We start from the raw sequence: 12556 nt of genomic DNA, 5'->3' as shown, positions 1-12556 counted from the left end.
GTCTGCCACTGAAATTAAAAATGGAATGAGGGGATGTGGCATGGGGCAGCCTTCATTTAATCCTAACTATAAGTAGGTACAGTTACTGTTCACATTTTACTCATGAAAAAATGAAGTACAGAATGGTTAAATAACTTGCCCAAGGTTGCAGAGATACCAAAGAATGGAGCCAGAATTTGGCCCCAGGCAGCCAAGGAAGGATATACAGGGAGAACTTAAAATTTTCTATTTTATCCACTTTAATCATTTAAAATTGCATTAAATCAATGTATAATACTTTAGAAACAAAACTGTGTGTGATGTATATATATTTTACATATTTTCTGTCTTTCACTCTGATTTTTAACACTATGGATTAAAATTTAAATTGATCTGTGCTATTATGTTAAGCATTGTATTGTACTGGTTTGAAACTGTTGTGGTATCCCATTAAAACTGTGTTTCTTTAATCCTGTTTCAATATTGCTGGATGGGATCTTTTTGATTAAGTTGTTTCCATGGAGATGTGACCCCCTTAATTGTCTCCACCCATTCAAGGTGAGGTTGCTTACTGGAGTCCTTTGAGAGGGAACCATTTTGGAAAAAGCTTCAGAGTTGACACAGAAAAGAGAACTTGGAGAAATGTCCCAGGAAGCCATTTGAAATGAGAAGAAAAGCTGGGAGAGAAAGCTAGCAGATCTCACCATGTGCCTTCCCAGCTGACAGAGAAACCCTGACCATCATCGACCTTTTCTTGAGTCAAGGTATCTTTCTCTGGATGCCTTGGTTTAGGTGTTTTTTTATGGCCTTAAAACTGTGAATTTGCAACTTAATAAATTCCCTTTTAAAAAACTGTTCCATTTCTGGTATATTGCATTCCTGTAGCTTTCACAAACCAATAGAAGCATTATTTATTTTTTTCCAAAAGAGAACAAAAGAGCTACAATGATATTACAGGAAGAAAAAAGGTGAACTAATTTAAGTCCTGATATCTTATGCCCATCAAGAACAAGATGTTAACCATGCACCCTTGATTATAAATAGGAGATGGTTTTTTTTTAAATCCAGATTTTGTGATGAGATCATGATATTTTTCATACCCTGAACTTTGAACATTTTATTGGTAAATTGTTTACCATTTGACTGAAATTTGTCTAGCTGAATTCTGGTCTAGTTTGTACTAGACTCACCAAAGATCAATGCCAGTAAATATGATCATGTAACTGTATATCCTTATAAGTTTCAAAATTTCTACCTTAGGAAAAATACAGACCAAAAATACTAGGTGCAGAGCCCTTGTTCTAGCCCTTGAGAACCTATACTGACAATTCTGTTTTGTTCTGAAAGTCAGAAGAACTGGTGTACTTCTCAGTTCTTCCACTTAACTGGGAATCTCTTAGAGTTTGTTTCTTTATGCAAGCAAAATTACAGAGATGCAGGATGACATCAAATACTTTACAGGAACAGACTTCTACTGAAAACCCTACAGAAATGTCATTTGCTAATATTAAGTATTATTACTAGCCCACATATATAACCATACCACAGCCTAAGGAGGGTGGGTTGTGCTTGCTTAAGATCAAGGTAGTCACAATTTCGATCACAAATGTCCTAATAGTTCACTGTGAACAGGTACAGGAGACAAGCCTATAAATGGAAAGGCTCACTCACTTTCTGAGTGGATTGATTCATCTCCCAGTTAATTTATGTGAACATCTATTGTATAAGGAGCAGCAAATTTTTGTAGATGCCATGCAGAGTTGCAAAAGAATTTGAAAAGACACACTCCCTGAATTCAAGGAGTTGGTCATTGCATGGAGAGAGAATCCAAAGAGGCCTCTGTTCTTCTGACCCCCATCAGGCGCTCTAAAGGGCCAGAGGAAGATGTACCGGCTTTGTTTCATTCTGCATGTCTGTGTAGTGTGTACGTGTTCATTATTCATTTGTTTTTCCTGGGGGTGATTTTTATCTTTGTCAATTTCTTTGCCTAAAACTTTAGAGCCTCCCTGAACTGACCCTGTCAGGATGAATTTGATGTTTTCAGCAGCTCCTCAGTCAATCTGACACCAGAACAGAAGTTGTCAGATAGCAGAAGATTTCTTTTGTTTAACAAGTAACAGTTATCGAATCACTCCTTGACCCCCTGAAATTACAAACTCGTGTTCAAAATCTGATCTAAAGTTACTGTCAAGATACAAGTGATGTCCGTGCAGTGAAGTTTTTGCAGCCATTTTGCCACCGCCTTGCCAGTTCGGTATCTGTGAGGTGGGGTGGTCTTGTGGCTGACAGTCCACATTCTTTACTGTCATTGCTTCAGGCTGTCACAGTACTGGAAAAGAGAGAACTTTTAGGTGTCCTAGCAAATTTCTGACTTCATAAAGATGGTAGGAGTATCTAACCCATATTGAGAAGGCACAGAGGAGTTGTAAGTTATTTTTAGATCTTTGATATCCAAGGGGCTTTTATGCAGGAAAAATATTTACATTTATCTTCTATTTTAACTTTAACTTTTAGACATGGAATCTGGTTGTATAAGTCAATTTTAGCTAAGCATTAGATGAAGCCACTTTTCATAATTAGATTTATCATAACAATAGTACTTTTCATATAAATTTGGTTTTTGGAACTCCGTGTGTTTCTCAGAAATGATGTACTCTTTACATTCCCAAGATTGGTGTTTCCCTCCTTATTTTCTTACAATTATGATAAGTTGATCTGGTCTATGAAATTTTAGAGTTTATATATCCCTAATCAGTCATTATAGTTAATAGGGTCAACTACAGGTTTCACCCCTCCAGGGGACTATGGACAATGGAAGATGTGTTACGTATCTCATCCAACCTCCTTTTCATGGGCCTTTTCTGAACCTTAGACACTAGAAAACTGAAATTATACTTCCAAGTTCTCTTGTAGCAAAAGATCCTGATGTGATTTAGGGGGCCCCAGTTGGGTGCCCCGTGTGAGATTTGAATTCAAAGCTGAGTTAAGTGAGGACACAGGTAAGCGGGTGGAGTGTCCATTTTGGCGGTATCGATGGCGGCAGAGGTGTAGGAAACACAGGCCTGGCGAGGGCAGTGTCGCTGCTCTCCAGGTGGCCCAGTTCTGTGGTGGGTTTTTATGATTGTTCCCAGAAGCTCCACTTTGAATCTGTTCTTCAGACCTCCCATCTTTCAGTTTAAATTAGCCAGAATGGATTCTGTTCTCTATATCTGGACCTTACCTAACACAGGTGACAAATCTATGGAACTTTATACTTTCATTTTGAATAGAAATATTTATCCAATTTCCTTAAAATGGAAGATTCTGGGAAGCTGGAAGAGATTTTAAAGATCATGTAGTCCAATTGCTTCGTTTTGTAATTGAGGAAACTGAGGCCCAGGCAGTATTAAATTATCCTAGTTTATGTATTCCCTGTCATAGAAGTAAAATTCAAATTGAAGTCTCTGAATTTCAATTCAGTGTTTTTTTGGTGTGTGTTAAAATATTTTGCTTTATTGTATTCCATATACTGAAGAACATAAAAGTGAAAGAGAAAGTATATGAAACTGTCTTTCATCTAATTTAATAGTATTACTATTATTATATATCTTTGCTATCGTCTGATAAGGAGCAGCATATATTTTTACATATATGTATATACATGCATATGTATATATATGCTGCATATGTATTGGTAGAACTAATGTGAGGCCTGGTATAATGTTATCTTTCTCTAGAGATAATTTTCTTTTGTTTCTTCCAGGACTAGCAATCCCAGGTCAAATTATTATTTTCCAAGGTCACTCCCATGCCTTAATGCCTGGCTACAGTCCCCATGGCAGCTGTTTTACTTCTGCTTCCCCTTTACTCAAGGGAAAACATATATATTCTTGAGCAAAAAATAAGATGAGAGGGCTTACTGAATAGTTGCTAAGTTTCATTCTAAAGCTATAATACTTAAGACAGTGAACTTGGCACATAAAAAAGTAAATAGATCAATGAAAGTGAACCAAACCAAAGCATTTATGAAGAAAAGGGGCTCAGGAGAGTAGTTGACAATGAATGGTATTTTCCATAACTGAGACAACTGGACATCCTTATGGGAAAAAAGAAACTTAGTCACTACATTACACCAGGCTCATTAGATAAAATGAGGATCTAAATGTGGAAGACAAGATAGTAACATCTATAGAAGCAATATAAAATAATATCCTAATTCCTTTGGGATAGTAAGCATTTTATTAACAAGATATGAAGCGTGGAATTTAGAAGGAAGCAATGATAAATTTGATCACATAAAATTATGAATGACTTCAACAAAAGATGAGAATAATAGCATGAACAGGTAAAGCACAAAAGTAGAAGAGATTAATTACAGCATAACTGACAAAAGGCTTATAGCCATTTGATATTAAAAGCTGTTAATTATTTTAGTTATTACGATACTATTGTGAATTTTTAAAATGAAACTTTACTGAGATATATTCACATACCATATAATCATCTAAAATATATAATCAGTAGTTCACAGTATCATTACATAGTTCTACATTCATCATCACATTTGATTTTTGAACACTTCCATTACACCAAAAACAATGCAAATAAGGATAAAAATAAAAGTGAAAAAGAACACCCCAAATATCGCATACCTCCTATCCCCCCTTATTATTTATTTATTTTTGGTCTTGATTTTCTTACTCATCTGTCCATACACTAGATAAAGGGAGTGTCAGTCACAAAGTTTTCACAATCACATGCTTCTCTTGTAAAAGCTGTATAGTTATGCATTCATCTTCAAGAATCAAAGCTATTGAATTACAGTTCAACAGTTTGGGCATTTCCCTCTAGCTACTCTAATTCACCAAAAACTGAAAAGGAATATCTATATGATGTGTTAAAAGAACCTCCAGAATGATCTCTCAACTCTATTTGAAATCTCTCAGCCACTGAAACTTTATTTTGTCTATTTTCTCTTCTGCTTTTGGTCAAGAAGTCTTTCTTGTACAATGTCAGAGCCAGAGTCAGGTCTCACATTGCCAGGGAGATTTACACCCCTGGGAGTCATGTCCTAAGTAGCAAGGAGGGCAGTGAGTTGACCCGCCAAATTGGCTTAGAAAGAGAGGCCACATCTGAACAAAGAAGAGGTTCTCTGGGGGTGACTTTTGACATAACTATAAGTAGTCTTAGCTTCCCCTTTGCAGGAATAAGTTTTATCAGAGCAGTCCCCAAGATTAAGGGCTTGGCCTATTAAATTGGTAGTCCCCAATATGTGTGAGAATATCAGGTCTTCCCCAGATGGGGAAGCCTAATGTTTCCATATTTTCCCCTAGTCCCTCAAGGGGATTGTACTGGTTTGAAAGGATGTATGTCCCCTAGGAAAGCCATGTTTTAATCTAAATCCCATTTCATAAAGGCAGAATAATCTCTATTCAACTGTATGTTTGAAACTGTAATCAGATCATCTCCCTGGAGATGTGATTTAATCAAGAGTGGTTGTTAAACTGGATTAGGTAATGACATGTCTCCACCCATTTGGTTCCTGTCTTGATAAGTTTCTGGAATCCTTTAAAAGAGGAAACATTTTGGAGAATGAAAGAGATTCTGAGAGAGCAGAACGTCATAGCCACAAAAAGCAGAGAGTCTACCAGCCAGCGGCCTTTGGAGATGAAGAAGGAAAATGCCTCCTGGGAAGCCTCATGAAACAGAAAACTGGGAGAGAAAGCTAGCAGGTGACACCATGCCCACCATGTGCCCTTCCAGCTGAGAGAGAAGCCCTAACTGTGTTTGCCATATGCCTTCTCACTTGAGAGAGAAACCCTGAACTTCATCGGCCTTCTTGAACCAAGGTATCTTTCCCTGGATGTCTTTGATTGAACATATCTATTGACTTGTTTTAATTGGGACATTTTCTTGGCCTTAGAACTGTAAATTAGGAACTTATTAAATTCCCCTTTTTAAAACCCATTCCGTTTCTGGTATGTTGCATTCTGGCAGCTAGCAAACTAGAATAGGGACTTTTAAAATCTTCTGCCCAGATTACTCTGAGATGTTTCAGGGCATCATACCAACCTGTACACACCAATAAGATCTCACTCCTTATTCAACATTCCATGTAATTATGGTATTTGAATAAACTGACCATACAAGTTCAATTAGAGAGTGTGCTACAGAAAATAAAAGTTTTGCACCAAATACACATCTGTTCCTGTGGTATCACTCAGAGGTTGAAGTTTTAAATGTGAAATTTTTGCCTTAATTTTTTAAGATATAGATACTACAGTGTTTACTGACAAAGTGCTATGATGTCTGGGATTTTTTCTAAATTATCCTAGTGGGGGGAAAGAAATGGATACAAAAGAAACAGGGTAGCTATGAATTGATAATTGTCAAGGCTAGAATATGAGTACATAGGGTTTTGTTACACTATTCTCTCTATAATTTGAATATTTAAAATTTTTCCATAAAAAGAACCTATTCTGAATATATGGATAAGTTCACATCAGTAAGAGAATTACAATGTAGCAGAAAATTGGGCAAAAGAGATGAACAAGCCTGTATTAGTTAGGGTTCTCTAGAGAAACAGAATCAACAGGGAACACTCCCAAATATGAAATTTATTAAAGTGTCTCACATGACCATGGGAACTCAGAGTCCAAAATCCACAGAGCAGGCTGTGAAGCCTACGATTCCGATGGAGGGTCTGAACAAACTCCACAGGAGAGGCTTGCTGGCCGAAGCAGGAAGAGAGCCTGTCTCTTCTGAATCCTCCTTAAAAGGCTTCCAGTGATTAGATTGAGCATCATTCATTGCAGAAGACACTCCCTTGGCCGATTGCAAATGGAATCAGCTGTGGATGCAGCTGACGTGATCATGATCTAATTCTATGAAATGTCCTCATTGCAACAGACAGGCCAGCACTTGCCCAAACAAGTACCACCACTTGGCCAAGTTGACACATGAAGCTGACCATGACAAAGGTCCTTTCTTCTCAAAGGAAGAAAACATAATGAAAATCACAAAAGTAGGTACCATAAAATCCAGGAGCATGGCCACTTTTGAGGAGAGAGGGTTTTGTGACTGGGAAAGGTAAGTGAAGGGCTTCTGGGATGCACGGCATGGTGTATGTCTTGAACTATAGAGTGGCTACATAGGAGGTTGCTTTAGAATAATTCAAAATTAAGCTTTACATTCTTTTTATATATATATTTTAAATTTATTAATTAAAAAAAATTACAAGAAACAAACATTCCTAACACATACACTCAGCAATTCACAATATCATCACATAGTTGCATATTCATCATCATGATCATTTCCCAGAACGTTAGCATCAATTCAGAAAAAGAAATAAAAAGACAACAGAAAAATATAACAAACAGAAAAAAAAATTTTACAGGCCATACCCCTTACTGATCCCTTTCACTGATCACTAGCATTTCAAACTAAATCTATTTTAACATTTGTTCCCCCTATTATTTATTTTTCTTCCATATGTTCCTCTCATCTGTTGACAAGGTAGATAAAAGGAGCATCAGACACAGGGTTTTCACAATTGCACCATCACATTGTGAAAGTTATATCATTATACAATCATCATCAAGAAACATGGCTACTGGGACACAGCTCTATATTTTCAGGCAGTTCCCTCCAGCCTCTCCATTACATCTTGGATAACAAGGTGATATCTACTTAATGCATAAGAATAACCTCCAGGATAACCTCTCGACTCTGTTTGGAATCTCTCAGCCATTGACATTTTGTCTCATCTCACTCTTCCCCCTTTTGGTCGAGAAGGTTTCCTCAATCCCTTGATGCTGGGTCTCAGCTCATTCTAGAGTTTTTCTCAATCCTTTGATGCTGAATCTCAGCTCATTCTGGGATTTCTGTCCCACACTGCCAGGAAGATCCACACCCCTGGTAGTCATGTCCCACAAGACGGGGGCGGGTGGTGAGTCTGCTTGCTGTGTTGGCTGGAGAGAGAGGCCACATCTGAGCAACAAAAGAGGTTCTCTTGGGGGTGACTCTTAGGCTTAATTTTAAGTAGGCTTGACCTATCCCCTGTGGGGTTAAGTTTCATAGGAACAAACCCCAAGAGTGGGGGCTCAGCCTATAGCTTTGGTTGCCCACACTGCTTGTGAGAATATCAAAAATTCAACTTGGGGAAGCTGAGTTTTCCCCCGTTCTCACCATTCCCTGAAGGGGACTTTGCAAATACTTTTCCACTCACTGATCAAATCGCTCTGGGATTCATCAGGGCATCACCTGGACAAACCAACAAAATCTCATGCCCTATACAAAGTTCCATGTACTTATGGTGTTCAATCAACTATCTACATAACTTATATTAGGAGATGCACTAGTCAAAGTGTAGATTTGTACCAAATAAACATTTTTTGCTTTAGTCTCACACATTAGTTGAAATTTTAAAATATTAAGTACCATCTATTTTCAGCACACTGCAGTAATGACATTCTTTTGTTCTTCCTCATGCAAAAGCATTTTTTAAATTTGTACATTTAGTCACTATCATTATACACTCTAGGCATTCCTAGATTACACCATCTCAATCTTTATTGTCTATCTTTCTTTGGGATTTCATTTATGCCCCAGCCCTCCTCCCTCTATCATTCTCCTATGCAGCTTCATTCAGTGTTTTAACATAATTGTATTACAGTTAGGTAATATTGTGGTGCCCATTTCTGAGTTTTTATCAGTCCTGTTGCACAATCTGTATCCCTTCAGCTCCAATTACCCAATATCTTACCCTATTTCTATCTCCTGATGGTCTCTGTTACCAAGGAAATATTCCAAGTTTATTCACTAATATCAGTTCATATCAGTGAGACCATACAGTATTTGTCCTTTTGTTTCTGGCTAATCACACTCAGCATAATGTCCTTAAGGTCCATTCATGTTGTTACATACTTCATAACTTTATTCTGTCTTACAGCTGCATAATATTCCATCTTATGTAAATGTTTGTTTACCAATGTCTGTTGATGGACATTTTGGCTGTTTCCATCTCTTGGTAATTGTTAATAATGCTGCTATAAACATTGGTGTGTAAATGTCCATTTGTGTCCTTGGCCTCGTGTCCTTTGAGTAGAGACAGCATATACATGGGTCCTGTTTTTTAATCCATTCTGTCAGACTATGTCTTTTGATTGGAGAGTTTAATCCATTAACATTCAGTGTTATTACTGCATGGGTAGTACTTTCTTCTACTATTTTGCCTTCTGGATTTTATATGTCATATCTAATTTTCCTTCTTTTTACCTTTACTCATAGTCTTCCTTTCTACACTCTTCTCCACACCTCTCTCTTCCATCTTCGTATCTGTCTCTAGTGTTCCCTTTAGTAATTCTTGCAGAGCTGGTCTCTTGGTCACAAATTCTCTCAGTGATTTTTTGTCTGAAAATGTTTTAATTTCTCCCTCATTTTTGAAGGACAATTTTGCTGGATATAGAATTCTTGGTTGGCAGTTTTTCTCTTTTAATAATTTAAATATATCATCCCACTGTCTTCTCGCCTCCATGGTTTCTGCTGAGAGATCTGTGCATAGTCTTATTGGGCTTCCCTTGTATGTGATGGATTGCTTTTCTCTTGCTGCTTTCAAGATCCTCTCTTTCTCTTTGACCTCTGACATTCTGATTATTAAATGTCTTGGAGTATGTCTATTTGGATCTATTCTCTTTGGGGTACACTGCACTTCTTGGATCTATAATTTTAAGTCTTTCATAAGAGTTGGGAAATTTTCAGTGATAATTTCCTCCATTAGTTTTTCTCCTCCTTTTCCCTTCTCTTCTCCTTCTGGGACACCCACAACACGTATATTCATGCGCTTCATATTGTCTTTCAATTCCCTGAGTCCCTGCTCATATTTTTCCATTTTTTTTCCTATAGTTTCTGTTTCTTGTTGGATTTCAGATGTTCCATGCTCCAGTTCAGAAATCCTATGTTCTGTCTCTTGAAATCTACCATTGTAGGTTTCCATTGTTTTTTTCATCTCTTCTGCTGTGTCTTTCATTCCTATAAGTTCTGTGATTTGTTTTTTCAGACTTTCAGTTTCTTCTTTTTGTTCTTTCCTTGCCTTCTTTATATCCTCCCTCAATTCATTGATTTGGTTTTGATGAGGTTTTCCATGTCTGTTCGTATATTCTGAATTAATTGTTTCAGCTCCTGTATGTCATTTGAATTGTTCGTTTGTTCCTTTGACTGGGCCATATCTTCAATTTTCCTAGTGTGAGTTGTTATTTTTTGCTGGCATCTAGGCATTTAATTACCTTTATTAGTTTATTCTGGAGATTGCTTTCACTTCTTTTATCTAGGGTTTTCTTGCTGGATGAATTTCTTGTCTATCTGTTCTTTGACAATCCGTTCAACTTTATCTGGACCTTTAACTTAAGTTTTGTTTAACAGAGGAGAATTTTTCAGTTCTTGTTTTCTTGTTTCTTGCCCTGCTTGTGTGGTGCCTTTCCCCCACACACACTTAGGAGGGTCTACTTATATATTATAGACCCCAGCCAGATTTTCCCAGACCAAACTGGCCTCTTATCAGGAGGAAAGAGTCACCTGCGTCAGTTTTCCCTGAGGGTGAGACCCAGCAGGTTGAAAGACTTTCCTGTGAAGTCTCTGGACTCTGCTTTTCTTATCCTGCCCAGTATGTGGCGCTTGTCTGACTGCAGGTCCCACCAGCATAAGATGATGCGGTACCTTTAACTTTGGCAGACTCTCTCTGCTGGGGGCGTGGTGGAGACAGAGGAGAGGTTGTAGGCTGGTTTTAATGGCTTCAAATTACCAAGCCCTGGTGTCTGAATTCCTTGATGAAGGGATTCCACCTGGGTGGGCCTTCACCCCTCCCCTGTGGAAGGCACAAACTCCAGATAAGCCCCCAAAAGAGCTCACTTCTGCATATGCCTGGGGCAGTTGCAGCCTGAAAAGTCTTGCCGCTGTATCCAGAGGCATTCAAGCCTTTGTAGAAACACAGTCACAGAAACCTGTTTCCTTCTTTTTTTTTTTTTTCCCCCTTTTTCTGTCAGTCCTGCCCCCTTGGTGAGGGGGCAAAAATGAGCAACCTCCACTTTGATCAGGTTCCCCTAAGCTGGGGGCCTATTTTCAGTAGTCAGAATTTGTTAATTAGTTCCACAATTGGCATTTGATTGTGCCCAGTCCCTGCTGCTGGTAAATTCCTTTCCTTTCCCCTCTGGGAAGTGGCCTGTGGGGGAGGGGCACTGGCCGCTGCAGCTTTGGGAACTCACAGTTCTGGGGGGTGCTTGCAGCCGGTCCAGCTGGTCCAGACTGGGGTATGGTGTGTGTCCGGTCACTATCGTGGCTCCGGGAGCTGTTCTGTACTGTTTCTGGTTATTTAGTAGTTGTTCTGGAGGATGAACTAAAATACGCACGTTGTTAAGCCGCCATCCTGACCCGGTCTTTTTATATTTTTTAATATATTAAATTTCTAAACAAAGATTATATAGTATTTTGAATATAGTTCTTACTACCATACTATTTAATACTTTCATCTTTCATTAAACCCTTATTTAATTAATCTCTCCAGTTTTGGGATTTTGCTTGACTATTTTTGTTAAAATTTGGGTGGCTAGAGAGAGAGGAAAATAGTATAACTGGCAGATTGAACTAGTAGGACTTGGATAGTCTAATCATAAAGTAACTACATTAATTTCTTCTCATTATCTATTGAAGCCCAAGTCTTTAGATGAAATCTAGGGCAAGTCCCAGGACTTTTCTGATTACTCTAATGTAATTAAAAGTCCTTTGGGTACTTCCAGATATACCAATAATCTGATTTCAGAAATTTAAATATCTAGTTAATAGTGCAAACTCTGAATTTCATTTAAAGTTAATATAGGACTTCTTCTAATAGTGACAGATTGAGACCCAACAGGACTTGACTCTGCTGCAGAAAATGACTATACAACCTAGACAGAATTCAATAAGCAGTTACCCAAAGACACTGGAGAATGACCTGAACAAGAGACTTTGGTGTGAAACGCGTGCTCAGGGGAGTGGAGTTGTGCAAAGTACGTTTCCATTTTCATAGCTTATAGCCTGGGGCCAGATGCAGTCTGCATAGGGCTTAAAGTGGCAGGAGTATTGGTAGAAAAAACCACAGTCTTTATCTCCCAGGGAACCAGAGAATTGAAGCTAACAAAACCCTAGCCACGAAAGAAAATGGGGGAAATTCTGAGCAGCAAAAAGCCAGAGCTGGATGGGATGGGAAGGAACCCCAGATTATGTCTACCCAATCTCTGACCAATGACTCAACCAACAGTCTCAACTAAAGACAAAGATAGGAACCTCAACAAGAATTGCCACCTAAGAAACAGAATTTTCAGGTCAAGTTCACTTACTAAAACAAAAGAATTAACAGTCATCAGAGAACAATAATAGAACCAAGAATCTCTATTACTTAGAATTTATAATGTCCAGAATATAATCCAAAATTGCACAATATATGGAGAACTAAGAAAAAGCAACACTTTACAAAAGTAAACCAATAGAGAATGAGTCCAAATGACCTAGATGAGGGCACTATCAAAGAATTTAAAAGTAGTTATTATAACCATTCTTAATG

The 12556-nt window shown here is 38.0% G+C and overlaps 1 long non-coding RNA gene across 1 annotated transcript in view; it reads left to right on the top strand.

Annotated features, from left to right (window-relative positions):
• Positions 1-799, top strand: part of LOC143681573 (uncharacterized) — a 70933-nt gene extending 70134 nt beyond the window's left edge. Inside the window, exon 3 of the long non-coding RNA XR_013174736.1 lies at positions 538-799. This is a non-coding gene — a long non-coding RNA (uncharacterized LOC143681573). The remainder of the gene's footprint in view (positions 1-537) is intronic.
• The last annotated feature ends 11757 nt before the right edge of the window (positions 800-12556 follow it).

This window comes from Tamandua tetradactyla, chromosome 4 (assembly GCF_023851605.1).
Source record: "Tamandua tetradactyla isolate mTamTet1 chromosome 4, mTamTet1.pri, whole genome shotgun sequence".
Taxonomy (NCBI): domain Eukaryota; kingdom Metazoa; phylum Chordata; class Mammalia; order Pilosa; family Myrmecophagidae; genus Tamandua; species Tamandua tetradactyla.
This window is presented reverse-complemented; position numbering and strand designations above follow the sequence as displayed.